The 27459-nt window shown below is 38.5% G+C and overlaps 1 pseudogene across 1 annotated transcript; it reads right to left on the reverse strand.

Moving 5' to 3' along the window:
- Positions 1 to 7710: 7710 nt before the first annotated feature.
- Positions 7711 to 11438, reverse strand: LOC125215606 (disease resistance protein RGA2 pseudogene; annotated as a pseudogene). The gene is made up of 2 exons (XR_016135242.1): positions 8063 to 11438; positions 7711 to 7963 (listed from the first exon to the last, which is right to left on the reverse strand). The product of XR_016135242.1 is annotated as a disease resistance protein RGA2 pseudogene (transcript).
- Between the last annotated feature and the right edge of the window lie 16021 nt (positions 11439 to 27459).

A 27459-nucleotide genomic window follows, 5' to 3' on the forward strand; every position in this document is an offset into this window, starting at 1 on the left:
ACCGGCTTGGATGCGGATGGGGTGACCACTGGCTTGAGCGGTGGTGGGGATCGCTGGATGGAAGAACTGCCCTGGCCGGGCTATTTGCCCTCACTGCTGGACCCAGGAAGCATCTTCTGCTGGGTCAGGGAGAGTGTCTTCTCCAACCACTTTGACATTTTCATCATCAGCTCCACGACCTCTGCTACGCTCATTCTGCTTGGAGGACTTCACCGCCAAGTCTGCAATGTTCCCCCACAATGCCTTTATCTCCTCTCGGGCCCCGCTTAACTCTTTCCGCATTCCACCGAGTTCCTTCGTCATCTCCTTCCTCATCGTTTGCATTTCCTTCTTCAATTCCTCAACCTCCTCACTGGGCACAGCTTCCACAGCCTCCGATTCCGCCTTCACCTTATCTCCCACCTCGTAGATAAAGGTTTCCTTGTCGTGTGCCTGGAGCAGCCCTTTGTTGAAGAAATATTCAACGCTGAAGGTCTCTGGGGGCTCACACATCACGACTAGAGGAGCGGTCTTGGCTGTCTTCATTATTATGTTCCGTTGGAGATAAGCGCCGAGGAGATTGCATGTGTACATATGTCGCGTGGGATTGCTTGTCATTTGATGGCAGGCCTGGGACAACCAGTAGCCAAGATGTACCCTTCTCCATACACCAGGTGAAGTAGAGGTCAGTGGTTGTCAGAGCTGAGTTCGCCGTTCCCATCAGATTGTAGCTAATGAATGTCTGGGCAAATCGGAGGATGCGGTCTTCAATGTGGGAGGCCTTGGAGTAGCTGGATTTGAAAGTCCCCGCATTAGGGTGGGTGACCAGCTCCCATGCTGCCCGTACCTTAAATCCTGGTGTGTTCTTTGGTGCGCCGACCATTCTCTCATTCCAGATGCCCTCTTCGTCATCAGCCCTGGAAAACAACCTCATTCTCAGGGACCACTCCCTGATGCTCATCTCATATTCTTCGCTGAAAAGCCGGAAAGTGATGGAGTCCGCGTCGAGGTCAGAAGTGTTCTTGAGTCGGAACGTTGAGAAAAATTCTCGCGCTAAGTGTAGGGTTTGCCTCTGCCCATTATCCATCCTTATGATGAATTTTTTCTAAGGGATTTAAATCTACTCAAAAGTTGGGAGTTTTTTTGGGAGATTTTCAGATTTGGGGTTGGTAGGTGATGAGGCCGATTCATGCATGTATTTTATAGTAAAACTGCACTGAAATCAGCAAACTAACGACCATTTTTTAGCCAGGTGTGTGTAGATTTCGCCGGAAACCGAAGATCACATCATTCCAGAGGGCGAAAGCAAAAGTTGGGAAAAGAGGAGAAAAGAGGCGGCTTTTGAACTGATCAAGTCATTATTCAATCGGAGCCAGCCAACCTTGCGTTGGAGAGAAGATTTTGAACTCCACTCTAATATGTGAAGGGCAAAAGCGTCATTTCAGGAGGTGGTACCCTAGGGATCAGAGCCCTTGCACACTAAGAGAAAAGAGAGTTCCCCCACATTTCATTTCTTGCTGAGTAGTTTAGGGTTCTCTTTTGAGTAGGTAGGATTTCTAGCTCTCTTCCAAAGTTGAAATCAAAGTTCTCTTCAATTCCTCGCTTTTCAATCCTCTGCACACACTTGGTTCGGTCTAGTTAGCTGGTAGTTAGCTGTTTTCTTTGATGTTCCTCACATATTTCCGTTTTCGTCTGTAATCCCACTCCGAGAAGGGGTGATGAAACAATTTCCTGTTTTCCTTGCTTAGTTCTGTTTTATTTTTCATGTAATCGACTCTCTTTCTTGTTCTATTTTAGTTTAATCTAAGTTTCTGTTTTTGTTTTCTTCGTTCTGTGCTTGTTTTATGGTTTAATGCTTAGATCTGTTTTCTCTTGTATGTTTTCTTTTGAGTCTTAGCTTAGATTTGTCGTTTTCTGTTTGAGTCTCTGTTTTTTGTTTAGATCTACGTGTTTTCTTTTCGTCTTTGCATTTTTTATCTGTAGTTCTTCTTTTTACACTGTCGTAGCTTTAGATCGTACGAGTAATTTTAAGTTTTACGTGTTTTCTTTTGTTTCGTCTTCTTCAGCTTTTCAGATCTGTTGCTGCTTTGTTTTCTTTATGCTGATCTGTTGAGGAAGACGATTCTGTTAAAGTTATTTTACTTTTCGTATCTTTCTGCAGGGGCCTGAGAACCCCGTTTATTCTGTTTGTCTTTTTATAGTAATGTTTTCTGAGTTGATCAGTTAGGTTGTTTAGTTGTTCAGGTTAGTTAGTTCTTTTCTTTTCCGCACCAGTAGATACTTAACCCATCCCCCAAAGTAAAGCGTGCCAGCAGCCAAGCCCCAAGCCGTATCTCACAAACAATTCAAAACGCCTCATCTCTGTGGGATCAATCCTTACTTCCCTATGCTAATTAGTTAGTATTAGTGGGTTAAGGTTTTTGACGTCGTATTCCCTTCAGCCTCTCATTTCTTCTCACTCAAATTGGAGCCCCTCAACTTGATCAGCCCGAGTTTTACCGGATCCACTCACCCGCAATTTTGTAGGTTAAACATGCAGAAATAGGCTTGCTTGATCAGGTCGACTGCCCAACTTGAGCAGCTTGCAACGACACACACAACTTTCAAGAAGAAGGAGGCGAGAGCGGAAAGGGTCGACTGTCAGTAGGAGGTGTCTTAAATGAATGTAGGTGATTTATTTGTAGCAGATTTGGAATTGTACTTTTTGGAGTTCAAATTTGCCTCAAACTCTTTGTAGAGGGAAATTTGAAATTTTCAGTTCCCCCTTTGTATTTAGAGCAGATTTGAACTTAATGTGATGAATTTAGTAATTGAAGGCATTCTTGTTATGTTGAGTGTTCTTTTTAAATTCAGTTTTTAATTTATGTCCATGAATATATTGGAAATAGGAAATAGAAAATGTTATTCTTATTAATGATGTTGAAACGTCCATCAATGAATCAACTAAAAGTTTTTGGCAACTTCTTCTCTATGCAATGAAACGTCCAACAATGAAACAAAAATGTTAGCACAATTGAGGTGAGTCCCAAATTCCACTATCATACACTATTTATTACACACTCCAAAACTTTCTTAAAATTCATGCCCTTTAGAAATGAGACTGTTATTGCTGGACGGACGGAGCATAACATATACTCAAAAATAAAATTGAATTTGGTGCAAATGGTTAGAAGATGACCTAAGGAGACGAGATAAAATTTTTAGAACTTTCAATAGTACTTAGTACTATAATTTATCTGTTTCAAATTTATATTTATGATTGCTGCATCAAATTAAAGATTTTATCATAATCTTTAACTTAAGATGCAAACTTGTACTATGAATTTAATGTATTGCGATTTCATTCTTCTCAAAATCGGTTCTACATAAACAAACAAATAAATACATCGACAAACCAACGAAATGGGCTTCCAACTATTTTTAAGAAGATGAGCGAAGCATGGGGTAAAGTTTGCGACAACGCAAGTATAAGTGAAATGAAGTTACCAAAGCCATTTTACGCACTATTATCTTCAATAATAGGAATAAACCAAAATTCTTTGTATCTCAGATGAAATAAATTATAACTAAATTAAACCATGTCTCACAAAATGTTTCTTACGTTGGGCAGGCAGAAGCTGATGAATCGTAATACTATTGCTACCTTCCCCTTCCTCTGCTAGGTGCCTGTGCTTCAACTTGTTCTTTTCCACCACCTTCAGTTATGTCGGCTGGAAACAGAGACATAATTTCAAATTATTCTAAGATGAGAATGAATGGAAACAGACAACAATAACATGTGGCAAATTTTACTACCACCTCTTGCTTGCATACCGTACGTTTACAAGGCTCGGCGGCTCTCTCTGGGGCGGATATTGGTTGGAGCACGGCAATACAAGAGGGGATTGGGTTCTGGTGCCGGCTAAGCCCCCGCTGGCGCGGGGGCTTGGCACTGTGTGGTTCCGTCACTGACTACAATCAGAATGGTATATCAGAAAACTCTGGCGAGTTAATTAGTAGTACTAGTTCATATTTGTAGCAGCTCTACAGAAAAGCAAAGAGATTAGCAAAGAGACTAATTAAGACATACTGTACTCTCCAACACAAACACAACAAAGAAAAGAATAAACTAAAACACTCTCCAATAGTTTCTTCCAAAAAGTTGCCCTTTATCCAAAATCTTGCAAATAACCTATTAATCACAGTACAAACACATTCCAAAATGAAACCCAAAACGGATCACAGATTCACAGTATCTTGTACATTTCACATAAACATTTTTACTAGAGTAGAGCACAAAATATTAAAATGTAGCAGAAGTTTTGGCACAAAATCGTCTACCTGAAGTGGACTATCAAAGACCTAACTTATACCTTTACCCAATGAGTGGTATCACCCTCAATCTTGATTCAATATTTCTATGTGGCATTTTCCATGAAAATCAACAGTGTTTTCAAAATTTATTTATAGGTACTATAACCATGTTCTTTGCTAATGCTGAAGGGCTATAGAGAAGGAAGTAGCATCCCAAGACCTGCAAAGCACAGGTCTAAGAAATTTTGAACATCATTACCTTTCTTTCTCCATAATATTATTGGATCATAGATTCATAATAGCCTATAACATTAAAAAAAAAAAACAACATACGGCAGGGAGTTCCTATAAAATAAAATAACAAAATAATACAAGGAGATGCCTACAGACTATTCCATAAAAGAGTTATATCGTTGCTTGATGATTAAATTAGTGGGTAGTTATTTTAAGTTAATTGGTGGCAACATCAAGCAGTTAGTGTAATTTTATCTTTATTTCCTCAGTATATTATATAGTTCCCTTGAGGTTTGATAGGATGGAAAGTATAGAGAGTAGTTTAAGGACGGTAATTTTACAGTACGGCCTCGTAAGAGGATCATCATAGTTCATTTCAGTTCATATTCAATATTCTGTCATATTTCAGTTCGTGTGTTTCCCTGATCATGGCTGCTGAGTGATATGCTACTTATGCCGACAATCGACATTTTATCGAGAGTATACGATCCATCCGCCTTTACCTCCATATCATAGGGAGATAGCAATTCATTCTATCACACTCTCAAAAGGAACGTACAATTGCTGATCAGGTGACCGGGACCTGTGTCCCCTTTTAATGGATAATAATGTTAAGCTACAAACATAATTTCCAATGATCCAATCTTAACTCTGACACTACCTCTGAATGACTGAATCCATAATCTGCATAAATTGCTTACATTTTCTATCCTGGATTATTAACTTACATTACAGATATAATGGGCACACCTACCCCAGAATTTATATTAACCATGTAAAATTACTAAAATAATTTCCAATCTTAACTCTCTCACCACCTAATATACATTAATTGTGTATATTTTCTGTCCTGAATAATTAACTCAAAATTGCAGGTATAATAAACGCACCTACACTTAAAAAAACAATCAACAGCAGGAAGTTCCAATATAAGAAAATAATAAAATAATACTTCATCTGTCTCATGTACTCACACTTTTTTTTTTGGGTCGTAAATTAAGGATTGAGCAATTAGTGTAATTAAATTAGTATTTTAAGTGTAATAAGATACGTTTAATAAAGGAACACTTAATTAATTCTAATATCTTAATTAAATATCCTAATTCTTAATTAGAAAAGTTAATTATTGCAAGTAGTTTGGGACTGGTAAAAAAAAAAAAAATGCAAGTAGCATGGGATGGAGGTAGTACAAAAGATAAAGAGACGCCTTCAGAGTATTCCACAAAAGGATAATGAGCCAAGACATTACCATCAGGTCCCCGAGCCATCAAAGTAAAGAAGATGTTATTGAACTTCTCCATCTTCTTTGCATCCTGAGCTTGGTCTGTCTTAAATTTGATACGCTGAAAGAAAAGAAATAAAGAAGTTACTGATCGTCGTTCTTGACATAGATTTTCACAATCCACTTAGTAAGTTATAATCTTAAAATTGTGGCAACAAATACAGTAGCCAGTCATATTCAGCTAAATTCTAAAATCTCAAGCATCTTCAAGATCTTTTTGTTAACATATCTATCAAGTGTGCAAGGTAGGCTAATTTAGATATGATAATCACACATTTACACTGGATGCATAACGAGTAAGAAAGATCTTTCACCTTATGGATGGTTTAAGTATATATCATATGGTAAGGGTATTAGTAAATCTAGACAAGATGATTATAATTTCCATTTAAGATACACAATTGCATGTTCCAAGAAATAGGTCTGCCTGAGGACCAGAAGGGAGTAGATGAATTGCAATTTATCATAATCAAAATGGAGGAAATCTCTCTAAGAAGTGACATATTTCACAATTCACATCAAATATGTAAACAAGATTTTTATTGAGAATATCACCTATATATTTTTATCTGTGAAATGAACTTTCAAACTTAGCAGCAGCATCATTCCTATTATATACTATGAAATCATCCAAGTACAAGCACACAATAAGAATCTTACTAACAAATACAAAAAGTTGAGCAACACAGAAATTCACCCTCAAATTCTAAGACACTTGCTACTCCCCCCCTGCATGTATGCCAACATTCCAAAGTTCATCCAACACTAGGACAAAATTAAGAAATAAACAAGAATATGAGCTAGTTTATTTTATATTAACAAAAATAAGGAAATAAAGAAGAATACAATGAAATAGAATTACTCACCAACTTCATGTACTTCTCCAAAGCTATTTCTGGTACATCTTCTTCACCTTGAAGAAAGATGTCAATTGAAGACAAAGTATTAAAACCTTAGTTAGTTGAGTTACTTTGAATAAATATAGATGCTGCGAATGTGGGCAATCTTGTGCCGGTCCTCTCCACTTCCTCCCCGACATCGCCTCTCCAGCTGAGGGCACCGAACGATGATGAGCTTTTCCAGATTTGGCAGAGTTGGAATCGATACAACCTTTGGGCAGTCTACAACGATGAGTCTAAAAAGAGATGGTAGCTGATCTGGGAGTGATTCCAGCTCAGGAAGATCATCTAGGTATAGATTAGCGAGGTGCTCAATGGCTTGAGACAAGCGCCTCATCTTCGGAAGATCCCGTAACATGAGGAACTCAAGATTATGCAGATGTTTTAATATCCTGTGGCAACTCTAGTACTTCTGGGCACTTCCACATGAGGAGGTCCTCCAAAGAAGTAAGTTGCCGCAGCATCCCTTCTGGTAAACATCTCATTGTCTGACAATAGCTTAGACGTAAACGTTTAAGGCCTCCCCCATCTCCCACTTTTTCCTCTCTTTACCTCCCCTACAAAATCTTTTGATCTCTTCGAGCAAGGGAAGCAAGTAAGAGAGGTGAGGAGTCGAGCTAAGCAATCGATTTCTGGGCTTAAATTTCAAGTGAAGATATAAGCTTTAAGGGTGGCCATGTCATAGGAATAATATGAAAATGTCTACTGAAACTGGAACTGAATGGAACAGCATAACATCAACATTGTAATAGAGTCATTCTTTGCTTCCGCCAACACAACAATGTTTACACCGTTAACGGGCATGATTCAGGTCTAGAAATGTATGACTCGATTGAATTTCAAATGTTGGCAAACAAAATATGTAATTTTACCGAACACGACACCTTAAGATAGCAAAGAAATAGATGAGTAGCAAAAAAAGGTCTAATTAATGTACTTGCGAGATAACTCAGCAGAATAACAGCTAATCTCTAAACATTGTAGCAAAGAAATAGAAAATTAGATATGAGTCAAGTCAAATCATTCGACAAACCTTCCCTTAAATTGATATGACAATAGCAGTGTAGAAAATAAAATCATCTCTTCAATCATGGCTCTCCAAGTAAAATCATCTAACTACAAGCACACAATCAAAATATTGCCACCAAATTCATTAATAAAGTTGAGTAAAACAGAAATTCAGCCACATATTCTAAAACACTTGCATTCTAAAACAGAAATGCAGCCACACTCAAAGCTGTACCACTTCGTGCAAACTTTCCAAAGTTCCTCCAACCTATGAAAAATAAAGAAACAGACAAAAATAAGAGTTAGCATATTGTATGTAAATAACAAAATAAAATAAAGAAGAATACATTGAAATACAATTACTCACCATCTTTGTAAGCTTTCTCCAATGCTGTTTCTGGTACATCTTCTTAATCTTGAAAAATGATGTCACCACATATTACATAAAATCAACAAAAAATAGATGAGTTAATTTGGAGAAACAGTGATGCTGCGAACATGGGCAATCTTGTGCCAATCCTCTCCACTTCCTCTCTGACATCGCCTTTCCAGTTGTGGGCATCCACTGACTGTTAGCACTTTCAGATTTGGCAGATCTGGAATGGATACAACCTTCGGGCAGTTCATAACAAAGAGCATAGAGAGAGATTGTAGCTGATCTGGGAGTGATTCCAGCTCTGGAAGATGGTTTAGGTGTAGATAAGTGAGGTGCTGAAAGCCTTGAGGCAAGCGTGTCATCTTGTGTAGAGCAAATAAATAGAGTTTCTTAAGATTATGCCGATGTTTAATATCCTTCGGCAACTCAAGTAATTCTGGGCAGTTCGATATGGAGAGGTCCTCCAAAGCAGTAAGGTGCTGCAACATGCCTTCTGGTAAACATCTCATTGTCCGACAACTCCCTAGACATAAACTTGTAAGCTCTTTTAAGGCTTCCAAACCTTCTCTTGTGAAAGAGATCTCTTTTGCATTCTCAATTGTCAATGACCGCAGCTTACCGAACTTTTCCAGTGCTTCTATTGGGAAACATGTCATGTTCTCTTCAACTTCGATTGACAGATCACTAGGAATGTCGTGCTCAGATAATAAAGCCAAATCTGTGCTTCTACATGCTAGTTGCGTCAACTTTCCGAGGGACGAGAGTGATGGCAATACTAATGAAGAACAACGCTGGATATTTAAGGATTTCAAGATTTGGGAATGCTTCTTTACTACTCTGTTGCTCCTTTGAGAGTCCCTTAAGATTCGGGAGATCAGTTAAAACCAGTTGTTTCAAAGCCACGAACAGTATCTTTACTGGGTGACCACTCCCAAATTCTTCTTCTTCAATAATATACTCCACCCCAACATTCTTTAAATACAGCCTCCTAAGATGAGGTAACTCTCCCAGTTTTGGAAAACGCTCCCAGTTTTGGAAAACGCCTAATATTTTTGCAATCACTTATCTCTATATGAACTATTTTCCTCTGCGTTGAATTTTTCATCCAACGTGGAAGATATCTACCACTGAAGCCTTTTATATAAAGAGATTCAAGATTGGGGTGAGGTTCAAGTGCTTCCAACACCATTTCATCAACTTCATCCTTGTACAAATCATTTCTTTCCCACGACAACCTCAACTCATGAAGATTGTTTTTCTCTGCAATCTTTGCTCTCTTAGCATCCATATGGTCTTTTACTCTCTCCAGATGCCTAATCTCAAGACTTCCACCGAGGTTCAAGCATTCCAGTTCCCCAAGTTGGTTATCTCTCTTGAGACCAACAACAAACATACTCAACGTTTTTAGGCCATTTAACTCTCTCATTTTAGATGGCATCTCACACAACGAGTTGCAGCCATACAAACCTAGATGTTGGAGATTACGTAGAGATGTGAACTTCTTAGGTAAAGCCACAAGTCTATCACAGTAGTGCAAGTAGAGGATTTGCAAATTCCAAAGAGTACACAACGAGCCCGGGAGAGTGCGAAATTTAGATAGAGACAAATTCAAGGATCGCAAATGTTTAAGATTTCCAATGGAAGAAGGCAAATCTTTTACTATGTTACGAGGGGCATTTAACACTCTTAAACTTGTGAACTCTAAGATGGAAGTGATGTTCATATCTTGCTGAAAAGATTTAGGAAACACAAGAGTTTTGTGTAGCAAATGTACCTCGCGGATAGTTGATGCACTTCCTAGATTTCTTTCACTTTGTACTCCAGGAACTTTGTTCTCCATTATTGACTCTGCCAGATCATGAACGAGATCATGCATACTGATATTTTCATACTTATCTACTTGTAGAAGAGATCTGAGTAGTAACTCATTACATATTTGATTTCCAACATCTTCCACTTGTAGAGTCCCCTTTGATGAAATGTAGCCATGAGCCATCCATAGAAGGATCAATTCTTCCTTTCTATGGCAATGGTCCTTAGGAAACGCTGCAAAATAAGCAAAGCATTGTCTGAGCTCCAACGGAAGATGATGATAACTCAATCTCAAAGCGGGCATTATCAAACTCTCTTCCATCGACAACTTCCATATCTCACTATCTCTCACATATATCCATTCCTCTGCCCTCCTTTTAAACCGTAAGATTCCTCCAAGAGTTGTAGCAGCCAGGGGCACTCCAACACATTTCTTCACGATCTGTTTCCCAATTATCTCTAGCTGTGGGGACACCTCTTCTCCCGGACCGAAGGCGCGATGCAGCAGCAGTTCCCAGCAATGCTCATCCGACAGCCCCTCAAGGCAGTAACATGGAAGTGTTGTCATTATATCAGCAACCTTCTTCTGGCGTGTGGTGACGACGACAGATGAGCCGGCTAAGCCACATGATAGAACGTCTCTCAACTCAAACCATTTATCCTGGTGGTCGTTCCAGACGTCATCTAAAACAATCAAATATCTTTTTTTGCTCAACAATTCCCAAAGGTGACGCTCTGCAGCATCCAAGTACTGCAGATCCGAAGCTTTTCCGCTCCCCGTGGCAGATTCAATCATGGCCTTCACCAAAGTCTTCATCTCAAAATTATCTGAGACACAAACCCAAATCCTTAGATCGAAGTGCTCTTCCACCTGCGGATCGTTGAAGACTAGTCGAGCGAGAGTGGTCTTCCCAAGGCCGCCAACGCCGATGATTGGCAACACGGACATCTTCTGCTCCTCCTTCACATCATTCACTAGCATCTTCACAATCTTGTCTTTATCTTCTTCCCTGCCTTGAATCTTATTAGACTGGTTCAATAGGGAAGCTGTCTCGCGTGAGGAAAGAGCAACTTCTCTCGGCCTATCAACAGGCATATCGCGCAGATGAAACTTAGCACGTTCCGCAGCAACAACCTCCACTTTCTCGTTGACTTGCTTCATCATCCTTGCAATGTTGTGGCGATACAGAACTTTTTTGAGGCCGTAGCGACTGAGTTTTGAACGAGATTGGTTGAGTTTGGAGACATGAGTGTTGCACTCATCCAAAATGTCATCAATCTCATAAGCAAGTACTGTGAGCTTTTGCAGCCAGTCCCGAATTGGCTTGCTCTCGATTTGCTTGTCTTCAGCATCCTCCAATACAGCTTGAATGATGGTGAGAGTGCTGCAGAGCTTCTTCATCTCATCGTCGACACCCAAGATCAGTCCAATCTCCTCCTTGATAAGAGAGGTCAGATTGTCAAGAAGGAGTTGAAGAAATGCCTCTGCCATTATGGAACAACAACAATTAGTGATTCTTTTTCAGATAGCCAAATGAGATATTAGAAGGATGAATGTGAGAGGAAGGTATGTAATTGCAGTATGTATTCGTCCATATGTTTATAAAGATTGAAACTTTTATTGGTTGTTACGCTATAAAGAATTGGTAGTATTATATTTTGTCCACTAAACATTTCGAATCTTGCCATAGATTGAAAAGTTTGTTGGTTGTTACGCTATAAAGTATTGGTATTGTATTTTTCCACTAAACATTTCGAATCTTGTCCATGTGATTTCATTTGATCATTTGATGATTGTAAATTAACATTTTATTTTGTACTATATTAATATTTTTATTCTAATGCATTTTCTGAATCATGGATAATTTTGAAAAACTCATAAATTTGAAAAATAATGCTCCCTCCGTTCACGAAAAATAGGACACATTTGTCATTTTTGGTTGTCCACGAAAAATAGGACACATTAAAATAATATGTACCCCACATTCCACTAACATTACTTTTCTCTTACTAATGATATGTGATGAGTCTCGTTCTAAGTCTTGGTTACTGGTTAGTATAACGTGCTTTATTGGATAATATCTGCAAAATAGTTGTTAAAGTGTGCAGGTTGAGGTACTAAATCAGGAGGAAAGGATCAGAAGGAATTGGCGTGAAAAAGCAGTAAAAAAGTGTGCAACTGGCCAATATGGGCAGAAAAGGTGCAAACTGGTCAGGATGGATGACACGGAACTGGACACGAGAATGAAGGACTTGCTTGGAACAATCACCTACTAAAGAGGGGCAAAGTTGTCGTTTCGCATGAAGAGGCAACCCTAGAAATTAGGGCAAGCCACCCTATAAATAGGAGTTGAACATAAAGAGACTTATCACTTTATCATCATTTTAAAATCAACTTGAAACAACTCATTTTTTTGGGGGAGAATAGCTCCATTGGCTCTAAGTTCCACTCTCTAAATCCAGCAGCCTGCCATGAAGATTTCGGCCACCAGCCGGCGCGGAGTCATCATGCCTGAATCATTCCAGCCGCCGTAGTCCAGTTCCAGTTTCAGAAGAAGCCATCAGCCATTTACATGCTTTCTTTTAATGCTTTCTTAGTTTAAGAACTTGTTTTACTTGCATTTGTCTCGGATTTTAGTAGTTAATCTGTTTGAAGCATCTTTTGGTTTGAATGTTTGAATGACGTTAAGTTTTTATGGTTTTATTTGAGTTTTAGCTTTGTTATTGCTTTAAATCTCTCTAGTTAGCTAGATTTGATAGTTTTATGTTTATTTCTGTAAATTAAATGCTTGAATCTGTCTAGCTTTGTTAGATCTAGTTATTCCTTAATGTTTACAAGTTTTAATATGATTAAGTTTCTCAAAAATGCATGGAATTCGTTTCTGCTTGTTTCTGTCACCCTGTCCTGTTGACCACTATGCATAAATCTCAGTTTTTCTTGCATTCGTTCTTGATTTCAAGTTAAATATTGCATTTACGAATTTTTGAGCTTGAGCATTCATCAATGGAGTTTGTTAGATCTAGTTAGTTTAGCTTGGTGAAGAAGAAAATGTCACAATCAAAGATATGTTGCTTTTGTTACTTTTTGCTTTTGTACTTGCACTTTTTTCAGCTTTTCTGCAAACCCAGCAGCCAGTCTGCCAGCATGTCCTTTGATTCCCTTTCCCTTTTGTCTAACCATTTTTAGTAAGTTTCGTCTAGTAGCTTCTTATATGCATACCTAGGTGTCCAACTTTCACATTCACGTACACATCCAGTAGCATTAAGCATTTAGTTACCTACTGGTCAGTATAGGTAGAGTCTCATTTTAATTTTACGCCTAGGTAGAACTCAACCCCAAAAGCGTGGTAGCAAACCAACCCTTCCAAAATGTCTTTGCAATTGCACTTCGCCTACATCCATCTCTGTGGGATCGACCCTTACTCCATTATACTAGCCAGTAGAAATGGGTTGAGGTATTTTTGTTGACAAGAGGTTTTAGGCAGAGACCCAACGACACAGCTAGGTCTAGGTACCCTCCTGGCCAGTTGACACGTACACACAAGAGTCGCCGCCCTTAAAAAACCTCGTCTGTCAATATGGACCCCACATTCCACTCACACTACTTTTCTCTTACTTTACCAATTCTACATTAAAACCCGTGTCATTCACAAAGTGCTCTATTTTTTGTGGACGGAGGGAGTATAAAAATATTCTTCATCTTTCACTTTAGGTCATGCTTGGTATGGTGGAATGGAATGATATTCCTAATTTCATTTCATTCCTTCACTTGATACTCCCCCTGTCCCATAAGAATATGCACTCTTTCCATTTTAATCCGTCCCACAAGAATAAGCATTTTCCAATTTTAGAAACTCTTTTCACTCTAATGAGGTGAGACTCATTCTCCATTAACAATACTTTAATTACCTTTTATCTCTACTGATAAGGCTCGTTTCATGCATTGGTTTTGGGTTAAAATTCTGTGCATTTGGGGCGTTAATCTGTGTTAATGAGTTCAGGTGAGTAGTAAATCTGCCGGACCTAGGAGTTGCTATTACCTGACCTGGCAGATGCAAAAGAGATGAAATTGAAGTAAAAATCAGAAGTTGTCGTCCAGACCTGGGAGAATTAAAAGTTGGCGACAGGAACAGAATGGAGCATGAGCAGATCATTTTAAAAGTCTTATTCAAGGGCAAAAGCGTCAAATCACCAGAGGGATACCCTAGGGATCAGAGCCTCACATATATAAAGAGCTCAACCTTGAAGAACAAGACAGCCACTTCTACACACTCTTAGCTCAAGCTTTCGTTCCATACCTTAGTTTCACACTTCAAATTTCTCATTTCTCATGCTGCGCACTTGGAAATGGAGTGATTATGGCCACCGTGGCTTTCATCGTTATTTTGCTGCTGTGTAACACCGCCTTGTGAAGGTGAAGAAACAATATTTACTTGCTTTTGTTTAGTTTGTTATCGGTTTCAAGTACTTGTTGGTTTTGAAGTTTCGTAACTCTAGTTTCTGACTTTGATTTGCTGGATTCGAACCTATTTCTCGTTATTATGGAAGTTTATGTTGGTTTTTGTTGGATCTCACTGAGTTGATGTTTATTTCTTGCTTTTAGCTTTCGTTCTTGTTTATTGTTGGATGTTTGGAGCTGAAATTTGTTGGTTTGTTGATGGAGGTTGTGGATTTGCGTATGAAGATTTCTGGATTTGTTGAATCGTGGTGTATTTGAGTTGGAGTTTCGCGTATCTGGTGTTTTCTGTTTACGTTGTGCATGATTATGGCTATTTACTTTCTGTTTCTGCATCCTTAAGGTCCAGTAGCGTAGATCTGTTAGTTTAGGCTTTAATTTCTCGTTTTAAGTTTAGATCTGAAGTTTGCTCTGTTTTCATGGTGTTTAATACTTTGTTTTATTTGCTATTCTCGTTTGATTCCCGAAGAAGATGAAGTTGTTGGTAGTTAGAATCAGATCTGCTTTATGTCAGTACTTTTTCTACATGAACTTTACTTTTCTGCATTGTTCTCCAGACCCTGTCAGTACCTTCTGAATGTCTTTTTACTTTTCTGCATGCTTTTCCAGACCCTGGTAGTTTAGGGAAACTTGTCTCTACTTTTCACTTTGACCCTGCCTACCCAAATTAGGAAAGTCCGTCTAGTTAAGTTAACTCCAGTTGTCTTAGAACTTTAAAATATCTCATTTCTCAAAAGTCATGCACGTTCCGTACGTTCTCATTTCTTAGACCTAGTAGGTAGAGTAAAGTTTTTCCTATCTCTCAGACCCAGTAGTTTTAAGTTCTCGCCCACAAAATTGTGTGGCAGCAGCCAACACCCTTTTCCCAAAACATCCTCAAATGCAGTTTCGTAACACCTTCGTCCTCGTGGGATCGATCATTTACTTCCCTGTGCTAGTTGTAGTATAGTGGGTTGAGGTTTTTGAAGAAATAGAGTGCACCCAACGAACCCTTTCTGATAGTTTCATGATCTTCTAGCCTCTAAAGTCTAGTCGAATCCTCTGGACCTATTAGATCGAGTGAATATTACACAAACCGCACTGCACGTTTCTAGCATCTTCATCTACCTCTCTTATTTTACCAATTTTGCATTAAAACCCGTGTCAAACCCAAAGTGCATATTCTTTGGGGACGGAGAGAGTATATTTTCTCTTAGGAATCATCATTTCTTTTTAGAATCACCATTCCATTCTCATGAGAATATTCATTCATTCGATTTAACCAAAGAATGGTCAATCTATTCTATTTTTCCTTCTTTTCATTATGGATTTTCATACTATATTATACTCCCTCCGTTCAAAATAGTTTGTCCCATTTTTACATTTTGGTCTGTCCCATATAGTTTGTCTCATTTCACTTTTTTACCATTTTTGGTAGTGAATCTCATATTCCACAAACTCATTCCTACTCACATTTTATTATAAAACTAATATATAAAAGTTGGACCCACATTCCACTAACTTTTTCAACTCACATTTCATTATATTTCTTAAAACTCGTACCGGGTCAAAGTGAGACAATATTTGGGGGACGGAGGGAGTATTACTCAATCTCTTCTCAACTATAAATAGAGCCATAGGGTTTTGGTTCAAACTGTTAGAGTTTGTATGCTAGAAATCACGTTTCGAATGATTGAATACTGTAAAACTCTTATTTTATTTTCCAAGGAATAAAACAGATTATTTTTGTCATAATGTTGTTATGTTTTACATTTAATGGATGTTAATTGCATGTTTAAATGTATTAATTAACTTAACAAAGTCTAAGTCTTTGTTTTAGTAGACCGGTTGTGGGCGGCGTCCACTTTAAGGTAACACGGTCAGTCCTAAACAAAGAAAAAGAAGAATTTCACGACCTAGATGGAATTAGACTATTCATCGTGAAAGGTTGCAATGTCAGTCCGCATATTTCCAAGCCTTACTGAAATAAGATGACATTGGTGTGGTAAAGTACTGAACGGATCTAACAGCAAGACTTGTCTTTGTGCTATCTGACGAAAGGCGAGGTCTTGATAAATATTTGTTTCTTAATCAATGTAGGTTTGCATTGAGCATACGATATTGATTATGCATTACTTTTGACTTATCAAATGGAGCGGGTTTTTCGTAACCCAATAATCCTGATATATTGGGTAGTGGTGATTGGTATCTAGCGGTGCTAGGATTGATATTATATTGAATCATGCGCGAGGTGAGTCTCGTTTGATAATGTCCTCAAGAGGAACGCGAAACAAGGTTTTATTATTTGGAACCTAGCTAGTTGGAGTTTGATCACTCTATGAATAATAAATAAACGTTTCATGCTAAGTCCACTCTTGGGATTAATAAGAAATTAATTAATTAAGTCCATAGCAGACATTAATTAATTAATGAACATTTTTATCTTAAGCACGGGAAATGAAAGTTAAAACGGAAACCCGGATTACTTATAATTTCGGATTTGGATGTGGAGAGTTCAATATAACTTTGTAGTGGTTGCTCGTAATATTCCGATTAAAGCTTATATTAAATTGTGGGTTCAATTTAATTAGTAAAAAGTAAATTGGATGAGCTCATATCCAAAACCTTCCATAAATCCCTGTCTGGGCCCAAAAGGAACTTAATATAAATAGGAGAATAAAGGAGACAGAAATAACAATTAATACAACCAAAATTTTCGTCCCCCTCTAGGAAGAGGAGTTCAAAATTTTCAACTAATTGGAAAAGGATTTCTTCTGTCTTCTTTATTTAAGTCCTAGTATTCCGGTTAGATCAGCCTACACTGATATTGGAGTACAGTTCGGGAACCAGAGAGAAGATCCGTGGTCTAGTATTCAAAGCGTCACGTGGAGAAGTATCTAGTCATCATCAATTCTTTGGAGAATTAATAAGGAATTATTTCTGCTCCGTAGAAAAGCATGTTTTAGGTTTCAATATACTTAAATCATGATTAATTCAAGTTATGAGCATGATACATATGAGAATTACGCGAACAGATTTTGTCTAAATAATCTGCTAAATAGATCTGATTATTATGTAATTTATTTGTTCGATTATGTATTAAATTTTGAAATTCGAACGCTCTTTCGCTGCCAGTTCCTTCAATTGGTATCAGAGCCAGTGTTTGGCTCTGATTATTTGGATTTAAATTTCACAAAATTCATGTATGCATATATTATTTGATTACGAAGCATGTTCTTGTATTTTATTGTTTAATTTTATGCATGATGAACTCAGTAATATTCGAATCAAAGAACTTGAATTATTCGATAGTACGAGGCGTGCAATTCGTCGGCGCTTGCGCCGGGACGAATCGCACAACATGCGATCGGAAAAGGGTAGTCAAGCGAGTGGGTGTGTAGGGTGCGATCCACCGGCGATGCACGGACGAGGATGGTCTCGTGTGCACCGCCGGCGAGACCTCCGGACCTTGTGTATCTCGGCACATCGCGTTGGCCCAGTTGGGAGCACGAACACGAACGTGCGGCGACGTGAACGCGAGCAGTGGGGCTCGCCCACGGCGCCGTCATGATCGAGGCAATTTTCCGTGCTCCGACGCTAGGCTGTCGACGGAGCGATCGAGTGGCGAAGCCACCGGAGATTGCGAAAGAACCCTAACCCTAGTCGCCCCAGCCCTAGCGACGCGGGACCGAGAGCAGCAAAGCCGTTCGCGGCGGCTGCTGGTTCGCGTGAGATCGTCGGGGCGGAGGAAGTTCGCCGGAGTTGCGTGGCGGTGGCTGCGCGGCTGGACGACGACAACGGAGGGATATTCGTGGCGTTTTCACGCCGGAGAGGGAAAAGGAAGCGGCGTGCCTTAACGCGCGGACCGCCGGCGAAAGCTGGGCGGCGAACAAGTAAGCACACTACTTTTCTCTCTACCTTATCTCTCCAACTCTTTTCACAAAATATAAACTAAATTCACCAAGAGTGCATGGATATTCTCCTTTATTTAGCTTCCAAAGAAAAAGGCTTTAAAGGCTCAAAGTGGCTAGCTAGGGAAAAAATGTAATGAGTAAGGTCAATAATTAGGATATAGAAAGTAGCTAAGAATGATGGCCTGACGTCCTCTTTTATCATTTAAACACTATGAATGCAGATAAATCACATAAGAAAGAAATTTACAGCTCAAGTCTCACAAGGTATAAGCATGATTCAAGACAAACAAGCAATTCATTAATTGTGCACATTTTCACTAAACCTTCAAGTCAATGCATCAAGTCAACTCAACCAACACATAAAAGAAACTTTTTATCATAGGCAACTCGGTCTGATGTCCCTACACATGAGATTTCTAAGTTTTCTATGTTATGCTCATAACAAGATTCACCTTGGGTTTACTAAAAAAATAAAACTAATAATAAAAAGGAAAAACAAAAACTCACGGTCCACCACTTCATTCCCCCAAACTTATTCAAAACTACGTTAAGAATAAATTTGAAAAGTCGGTAGGGACGTGAGTAAACTAAAATTAAAAAAAAAATAAGGAAAAAAAATGATACCAATGTTGGGCTGCCTCCAAACAAGCGCTTGGTTAACGTCTTTAGCTTGACACTAAAAATACCTGCAAGCATACATGGTAGATCTAGTATAGCTAAAGGTCAGTACCGGGATATCGAACACAGGAAATAAGATTGCAACTGACTACCATATACTAAACATCACATACTATCTAGAGACACGGGATTTTTTGGTTTAATTTATTAAACTAGACATAAAATAAATAACCAAATAAAAGAAAGCATAAAAACACATGATACAAAACAGGCGTTAGAAAGTAGAATTTTAGGATTCAAAACACAATTGGCTTCCTTGAATTACGGTCTCTAGAGTTATTAAGTCGGTCACTTAACTAGATTAAACCCCCTCCCGAGGTGAGAAATCCGTAGATCATGTGTAAGGAGGTATAAGGATAAATCAAATAACTGCAAGAGCTAACACGGAAAATCAATTGAATATCTTTACCAAAAAAATCCACAAAAGATGTTCTACTCATAGACAAGTAAAAACTACAAATAAATTACGAGACATAAAATAAATAGATAAAACCCAAGGTTGAATCTTCAATCTCCAGTCTTCTCTTGTCTGGATCTGCAGAGCTCCGCTCCAATGGAAGATGGATGATTATGTATGGAATATGGGATGAATGAATGTGTAGAGGGGGAGGATTAGAGGCTCTGAGATAAAGATTATGAATTAAGTTAGAGGTATTTATAGGTTGGAAAAAAGGTTTATTTTGATAATTTTCGTGGCCTACAAGATAAGGGAGAGATTTGGCTTCACAATATAATAATTTATTTTCTTTGCGTGAATTTCCGCCTAAATTTCCGCCAGCTTTGACTGCACTGCGCAACGTTCGAAGAATAGTCATAACTTTCTCCACAGAACTCCGATTGAGACGTGCGAGATATCCACGCGAAGCTCTTTCGAAGATAAAGAGAATGACATATAGTAAGCACTGATTGGACTTCAAAATCTCTGGAAGAATGGGCTCGAACAGAGGCTGCTGCACTTTGGCCTTTTTTTCACCTTTTTCTATCTTTTTCTATCATTTATCAACAAACACATCAAAACTACCAAATGTATAACATATGCAATTTAAGAACATAATTTGCATGATTGACATTTAAAACGAGTTAAATCTAGCCCTTAAAAACATGCAAAATCCGTATTTGTCAACAAACTCGAGGGCCAAAATTACATAGAATGGAAACAAAATTTGGATATCGTTCTCACAGCAGAAGAGTACAAGTTTGTACTCAGTACTCCACAGCCTCCAGTTCCCGCGGCTAACGCATCCGTGGGAGTTCAGAATGCGCATAAACGGTGGCATAAGGCGAAGAGATGGCTAAGTTCTATATGTTGGCATCTATGTCTTCAGTACTCAAGCATCAACATTCTGCCATGGCGACTGCCGCTGAGATTATGCATAATCTTGCAAATCTTTTTGGTACTCAGAATCGAACGGCTAAGTCTCAAACCTTTCGGAGTATCATGACGAAGACTATGAAGGAAGGCACATCTGTGAGGCAACATGTCCTCGAGATGATAAGCCACCTCAACCAGATTGAGGTTTTGGGAGTGACGATCGATCCCGAGTCCCAGATTACTATAATCCTTCAGAGTCTTCCCCCTAGCTTCCATCAGTTCAAGCTCAATTTCGAGATGAACAAGCGGGACTACACTTTAGCTGAGCTGCTGACTGAACTTCAGTCGGCGGAGGACCTTATGGTTCAAGCCAAAGTAGCTATGCTGAGTTTGGCACCTAATTCCTCTGGCTCTAAGCCTCGCGCATGAAAGAAAAAGGCATCGAACCCAGATGCAGCTAAGAATGCTAAGGGAAAGAAGAAGAAGAAGAAGAAGAAGAAGAAGAAGAAGAAGAAGAAGAAGAAGAAGAAGAAGAAGAAGAAGCCTACTGGAAAATGCTTCAAGTATGTAGAGAAAGGTCATTGGAAGCCAAACTGTCCTAAAAAGGGCAAGGCTACAGGTATGCACCATGCTCTAGTAGTCAAGTCATGTTTGGCTTCGACATCTACTCACACGTGGGTTATTGATACTGGAGCAACTAATCATATATGTTTTGATCCTAACTTAATGCAGGTTACAAGATGGTTACATGATCGTGAGATCGAAGTCCAGCTGGGCGACGCTACTAAAGTGGCGGTCGTCGTAGTGGGAGACGTTTATTTACGTTTTAGTAGTGATAGATTTTTTATTTAGAAGAATGTTTTATTGATACCTTCTTTTAGAAGAAATTTAATTTCAGTTTCTAAATTGTCTTTGATGGATATTCGATTTCTTTTAATGACAATTGCATTATTAAGAAAGATGGTACTTATATCTGTCGTGAGATTATGGAAAACAATCTGTACACAATCACTTCTACACAGTTTAATCAACGTAAATCAGAACTCAATGCTACATCAAAAGTTTCAAAGAAAAGAAAAGAACCTTCAATTTCAATGAACGAAACGTACTTATGGCACCTTAGACTTGGTCATACAAACGAAAGAAGGATTCATGCTATGGTTGATTAAGATCTTATTAAAGGTCTTGAGAAGGAACCGTTTTCAAAATGTGAATCCTGTTTGGAAGGCAAGATGACTAAGAGACATTTTAGGTCAAAGGGTAATAGGGCCAAGGAAGTACTTGAGCTCGTTCATACTGATGTGTGTGGACCAATGTCTACCGAGGCAAGGGGCGGTTTTCGATATTTCATCACCTTCATTGATGAATTCTCGAAAATTGGATACGTCTATTTGATGCGCTACAAGTCTGAAACTTTTGACAAGTTCAAGGAGTTTAAGGCTAGTGTAGAGACGCGTCATGGTAAGAGTATCAAATGCCTGCGATCTGATCGCGGAGGCGAGTACCTAAGTGCCGAGTTTTTGGACTACTTATCAGCGTCGGGAATTCAATCCCAACTGACTGCGCCGAGCACACGCCAGCAGAATATAGGACCTTGTTAAACATGGTCCGGTCGATTATGAGTAATGCACAGTTACCAATTTCGTTTTGGGGACATGCCTTGCTATCAGCGAGCCATATATTAGACAATTTACCTTCTAAATCAGTTCCTACTACCCCATATGAGTTGTAGACCGGGCGTAAGCCCAATCTGGAACATCTCAGAGTGTGGGGGTGTCCGGCTCATGTATTGGAAAAGGATCCTACTAAGCTGGAACCAAGGAGGGAGGTATGTGTGTTTATAGGTTACCCTAGAGGATCGAAAGCTTATGAATTCTATAGTCTCCGAGATAAGAAAGTCATTGTGAGCACACATGCCACATTCTTAGAGGAAGACTTTATAATGAATCATAAGTCCAACAGTGAGATAGCTCTTGAAGAGCTAACTTCAGTCACAAGTTCCATTAACCAAGAACAATTACCTAGTGTAACAACAATTCCAGAAACTTCAACTACTACTCCAAATACTGTAGTGTCGCGTCGCAGTGGGAGGGTCTCTCATGAGCCCGAAAGATACATTGGTTTGGGTGAGTGCATGGATCACTCCTCGGACAGCAATGTATTTGATCCTTGGAATCTAGCAGAGGCACAGACAGATGTCGATCATTGCGAATGAGTGAAAGCAATGGATTCAGAACTACAATCAATGGTTGACAAAGACGTCTATGATTTGTCTATCCTACCCGAAGGCTGTACTACCATTGGGAGCAAGTGGATATAAACACGTAAACGTGTTAAAGTCTTTAAGGCAAGACTAGTGGCTAAGGGGTATACCCAAAGGGAAGGCATCGATTACGATGAGACCTTCTCCCCAGTAGCCATGCTCAAATCGATCCGTATTCTTTTGTCTATAGCAGCTTACATGGATTGGGAAGTATGGCAGATGGACGTTAAGACTGCGTTTTTAAACGGGAGTCTTGAGAAGACCATCTACATGGAACAACCTGAAGGATATGTGGTAAAGGGCAAGGAACACATGATTTGGAAGCTTAAGAAGGCCATTTATGGCCTCAAGCAAGCATCTAGATCATGGAACCAGTGTTTTGATCAAACTGTTCAAAAGTTTGGATTTGAAAAGTGCCCTAATGAAAGCTGTGTGCATAAGAAGGTTGAAAAAGGAAATGTTGTGTTCTTAGTTTTATATGTAGATGACATTCTTCTAATTAGAAATAATAAAAAGATGTTGTCATCAGTACGAACTTGGTTGTCCAGTCAGTTCGAGATGAAAGATATGGGTGATGCGGAACACATTCTCGGTATCAAGGTTCTTCGCAACCGTGCAAAGAGAACGTTGTGCTTATCCCAAGAATCCTACATCGATACAGTACTTAGACGCTTTAGCATGCAAGATTCCAAGAAGGGTTTCTTACCTTTTAGACACGACATCCATTTATCTCAAGAGATGTGTCCAAAGACAGCATCTGAGATAGCAGAGATGAGGAGGATACCATATGCCTCGGCTGTTGGTAGTCTCATGTATGCTATGCTTTGTACTAGACTTAATATCTGCTTTGTTGTTGGCATGGTAGCAAGATATCAATCAAATCCCGGCCAAGGACATTGGACTGCCGTAAAGAACATACTCAAGTACCTTAATCGGACTAAGGACTATGTTCTAGTTTACAATGCAGCCGAGCTCTGTCCTTTAGGATATACAGATTCAGACTTTCAAGCTGATGTAGACTCGAGAAAATCAACTTTCGGATATGTGCTTAAGAAATGCAGACTCTACCATGGAAGCCGAATATGTGGCCGCTTCGGAGGCTGCGAAAGAGGTTGTATGGCTTAAGAACTTCCTTCTGGACTTAGGTGTGGTTACGAATATGCCCAAGAGCATCACCATTTATTTTGACAATTCTGGTGCTGTGGCGAATTCGAGGGAACCACGGGCTCATAAAGCGAGCAAGCACATAGAGAGGAAGTATCATATCATTAGAGATATAGTGCAGAGAGGAGACATACAAGTGGTCAAGATTGAGTCAGAAAACAACCTGGCAGATCCTTTCACGAAGGCATTAGCGGTCAAGCCGTTTGAGAGCCATGTTGAAGGAATGAGCGTTCGACTAATACAAGACCTCAATCCGCTTTCAGTATAAGTGGGAGAATTAGACGTTAGCACATTTTTTTGGAAGCAAAGCAATGAAATGATTCATGGAAGACTAAAAGTGACAAAATTCTCCACGAGGATTCGTCTAGTTAGCTTTATATTAACCATATTTTTTCTTGTTTTTGATATACTTTAATTTTCTATCAGTAGCTAACCTCTTATGATTCTAGAATTTGAGAGTAGTTGGTTATGATATTTTTCTGATTGTTTATCCAATATTTAGACCTTGTTTTACTTTAATAAATCATGTTCCTAATGTTTTAAATTATCTGACCAATAATTAAATGTTCTGTTGTATTTTTTTACAAGACTCGAGAGTGAGTATCAATACTTAATAGAGGAAACAAAATATAAAATAACCAAGGATGTTTGAAATTAAGCATGAGGTCAATAGACCATAAGAACTCTTACGAGTTACTCCATGTTCATGGATTGGAATTGTACCCAGTGTGCAATCAACTATCTAAATATTGAGGATATATTAAAGATTAATATTCCCGAGGACCTCATAGTATGATTGATGTGAATCACATTGGCATGATCTTTTATTCCCTAGTTCTATGCACTTTCAAGTATTTATAGAATAATTGTGTTGTAAGTTTGATTCTATAGGTAGTAACTCAAGGCAAAGTGTGCATTAAAGGAAAATGTCAAAATATAAACAATAATCGGACTACAATGTCTTTTAAGACCACCAATGTCTTCATCTTTCAAAGAGCTTAGCATGTGCACATCACCTTAATCGAAGTCCGTAGAGAAAGTTATGATCCTTTTATGAAAACTGCATAGGATAGAGACATTAGTTGAGTTTACGAACCCATGGACCTACTTGCTCGAAGCAGCGCGAAGTGAATGCAGTCAGTGACCAACTGGCTCGACCCAATGACCCCACTTGAAGCTCAATTTCTTTCTGATGCACAATTTATTAGCACTACAACTACTTGCAGGTATACACATCAAAAATATTTTTTCTCCTCGTGCAAGGGGATATAGGACTCGGGATTGGCAATGTAACCACACCTTGAAAGAGGTTGTGTTACGGGCACCCCTGAACTGGGCAGGTGGATTTGTGATTCTAACTAAGGTAGAAAATAAGTGTGGTCATTCTTAGATTAAGGTTGGGCAAGTGACTTCAACAAAAATCCATTTTTAGGATTTCAGAAATCAAACAACTTCCTTCAACCAACATGCACAGATGTGAATCTAGCTAATAACTCAACAACTTAACAAACAACTTCCTTCAACTTCGGACATGACTAGCTTCTTGATCTTGTTGAGAAATTCTGGTATGCAGAGCTGCCGAAATAGTAACCTTCGGATCTCCCGATGTTGGACAGTAGAGAAGAGAGAGAGTATCTAAATGAAAAGTGTCATTCAATAAATTGACCAAAAGCTTTTTCTTCGTGCTATGAGGCTTCTTTTTATAGTGTCTACTTAGCGTGCCAAGGGAGATCTCAAATCTAGTGTGGCATAATTGCCTTGTTTAAGCCTCTTAGGCCAGAGGCTTAGGCAAGAGTCCAGCTCAACTGCAGCACTTAGTTGGCCAGCCGACACTTTAATATTTATCTCTTTGTTTCTCTTATTTCTCATTTTTCATAATCTTTGCCCTTCAGACCTGTCAACCCGAAGACATAAAAAATGCACAATTTCGTGATGATTTTTCAATTTTAAAGCTTATCTCTGCAAAACTGATTACAAAAAGGAAACAATATGATCGGTCTATCAGTAAGCTTTCCCCTACTAGACTTATTGTTGGTTTGTTTTATTGTTTTCATTGTAATTTATATCTTTATTATGCTTTGTTTTTTTACCTTTAATTACAGAGGGAACATCTTTTTTAGTACATAAACTATCCTAAATGAGCAAATTTGGTCCGTAACATTTCATAATATCTTTTGAGGTTCATTAACTATAAGTTAATATCAATTTCAACTACTTTTTTGCTATTTTCAATATTTTTTGGATGAAAATACCCTTAAAGCCACGAAGGGCAATTCAATCTATTTACCCTCACATTTTCATTAAAGTATGTACTAATTTATTTTTGTTTCTTTATTCATCCACTTTCTTCTTTTTTCTTTCCCTTTACCCTAAAGACAAATATTAATTTATGCACAATGCTCCTCCATCACACTACAGTATATTCAACACCCCTCTCTCTCTACAAAACATACTTCTTCATGCATAATGTTAGGATTGATATACTGAAAACCATATTTCAAGCATGTTGCACGGATAGAATTGCTTGTATACAATAAACCATGCAATCCACTTTTAACCCAAGGCGAGAAGAAGTAATTTTATCGCATTGGTGTTTGCTTGTGCATTTATAAGATGTTTCTTAAACATTTAAATGTATAGTAGACTGGTCGTTAATGACGTTCATAGAAGGTGACGCGGTCGGTTATTTATAGAAGAGGAAATAGAATTTCACAACCTAGATAGGCTTTGGATACCTATCATGAAAGGTTACAGTGTCAGTCCGCATGTTTGCTTACCTTAGGAAAAAAACGACACTGGTGTGGTATAGCACTAAAGGATCTAAAAGTTGATATAAGTCTTTCTTGCTATTTACTGAAAGACGAGGTCTCGGTGATTGTTATTTCTTAATCATTGTTGATATAACATTGAGCATATGATATTGATTATGCACTACTTTGATTTATCAAATGGTGCGGATTTTTTGCAATCCAATAATCCTGATATCTTGGGTTGGGTAGTGGTGATATGTCTAGAGGTGCTTGTATTGTTATTGCAATGAAATGTGTGTTGGGTGAGTCCAGTTTGATAATATCCTCAAGAGGTGTTCGAAAAAGGTTTTATTATTCAAAAACCCGACCAGTTAGAATTTATTCCAGAATAATAAATAAAGATTTTGAATTAGACAACTCTTGGAAAAATATATTAATTAATTAAAGTCAAATAGCAGACTTAAATTAATTAATGGATATTTATATCTTAAACACGGGAAATAATAAATTAAAAAGGTAAAGCCCGGATTACTCATAATTTGGTATTGGACGGGCAGTCAATATTATTATACTATAGTGGATGATAATACTAATTTGTTGGACTTGTATTAAATTGAGGCTCAATTTAATCAGTAAAAGTACAATAGGTTTGGCCCAAGTCCAACCTCCATGGATCCCTAATCTAACTCATCATAACTCTATATAAAGGAGACTAAATAGAAGACTAATTGATTGATTTTTATCATTAATTAAGCACAAAATTTCGTGCTCCCTCTCTCCAGAGGAGATGAAAAAAATTCATTCCCTTCTAGTGGAAATTTTGTCTTCTGTCTAGTCAAGCCCTTTTCGATTCTGACAAGCTTTGCCCACCCAAAGGTCATTATCTGCGTTCGGGATATAGGTTAGAAGATTCCTGGTTGAGTACGAAGATCTTCATGTGGAGAAGGCACAAGCAATCATCGATTCTTCAGAGAATCTGTTCGGTAATTCTAAACCGTAGGAATTCATGAATTAGGGTTTTTATTCATTGTTTGTGAATTATATGTGTTCTAGCATGTAA

This window comes from Salvia hispanica, chromosome 2, assembly GCF_029641045.1.
Source record: "Salvia hispanica isolate PSC_SH4W2 chromosome 2, Shi_PSC_v1, whole genome shotgun sequence".
In the NCBI taxonomy this organism is placed as follows: domain Eukaryota; kingdom Viridiplantae; phylum Streptophyta; class Magnoliopsida; order Lamiales; family Lamiaceae; genus Salvia; species Salvia hispanica.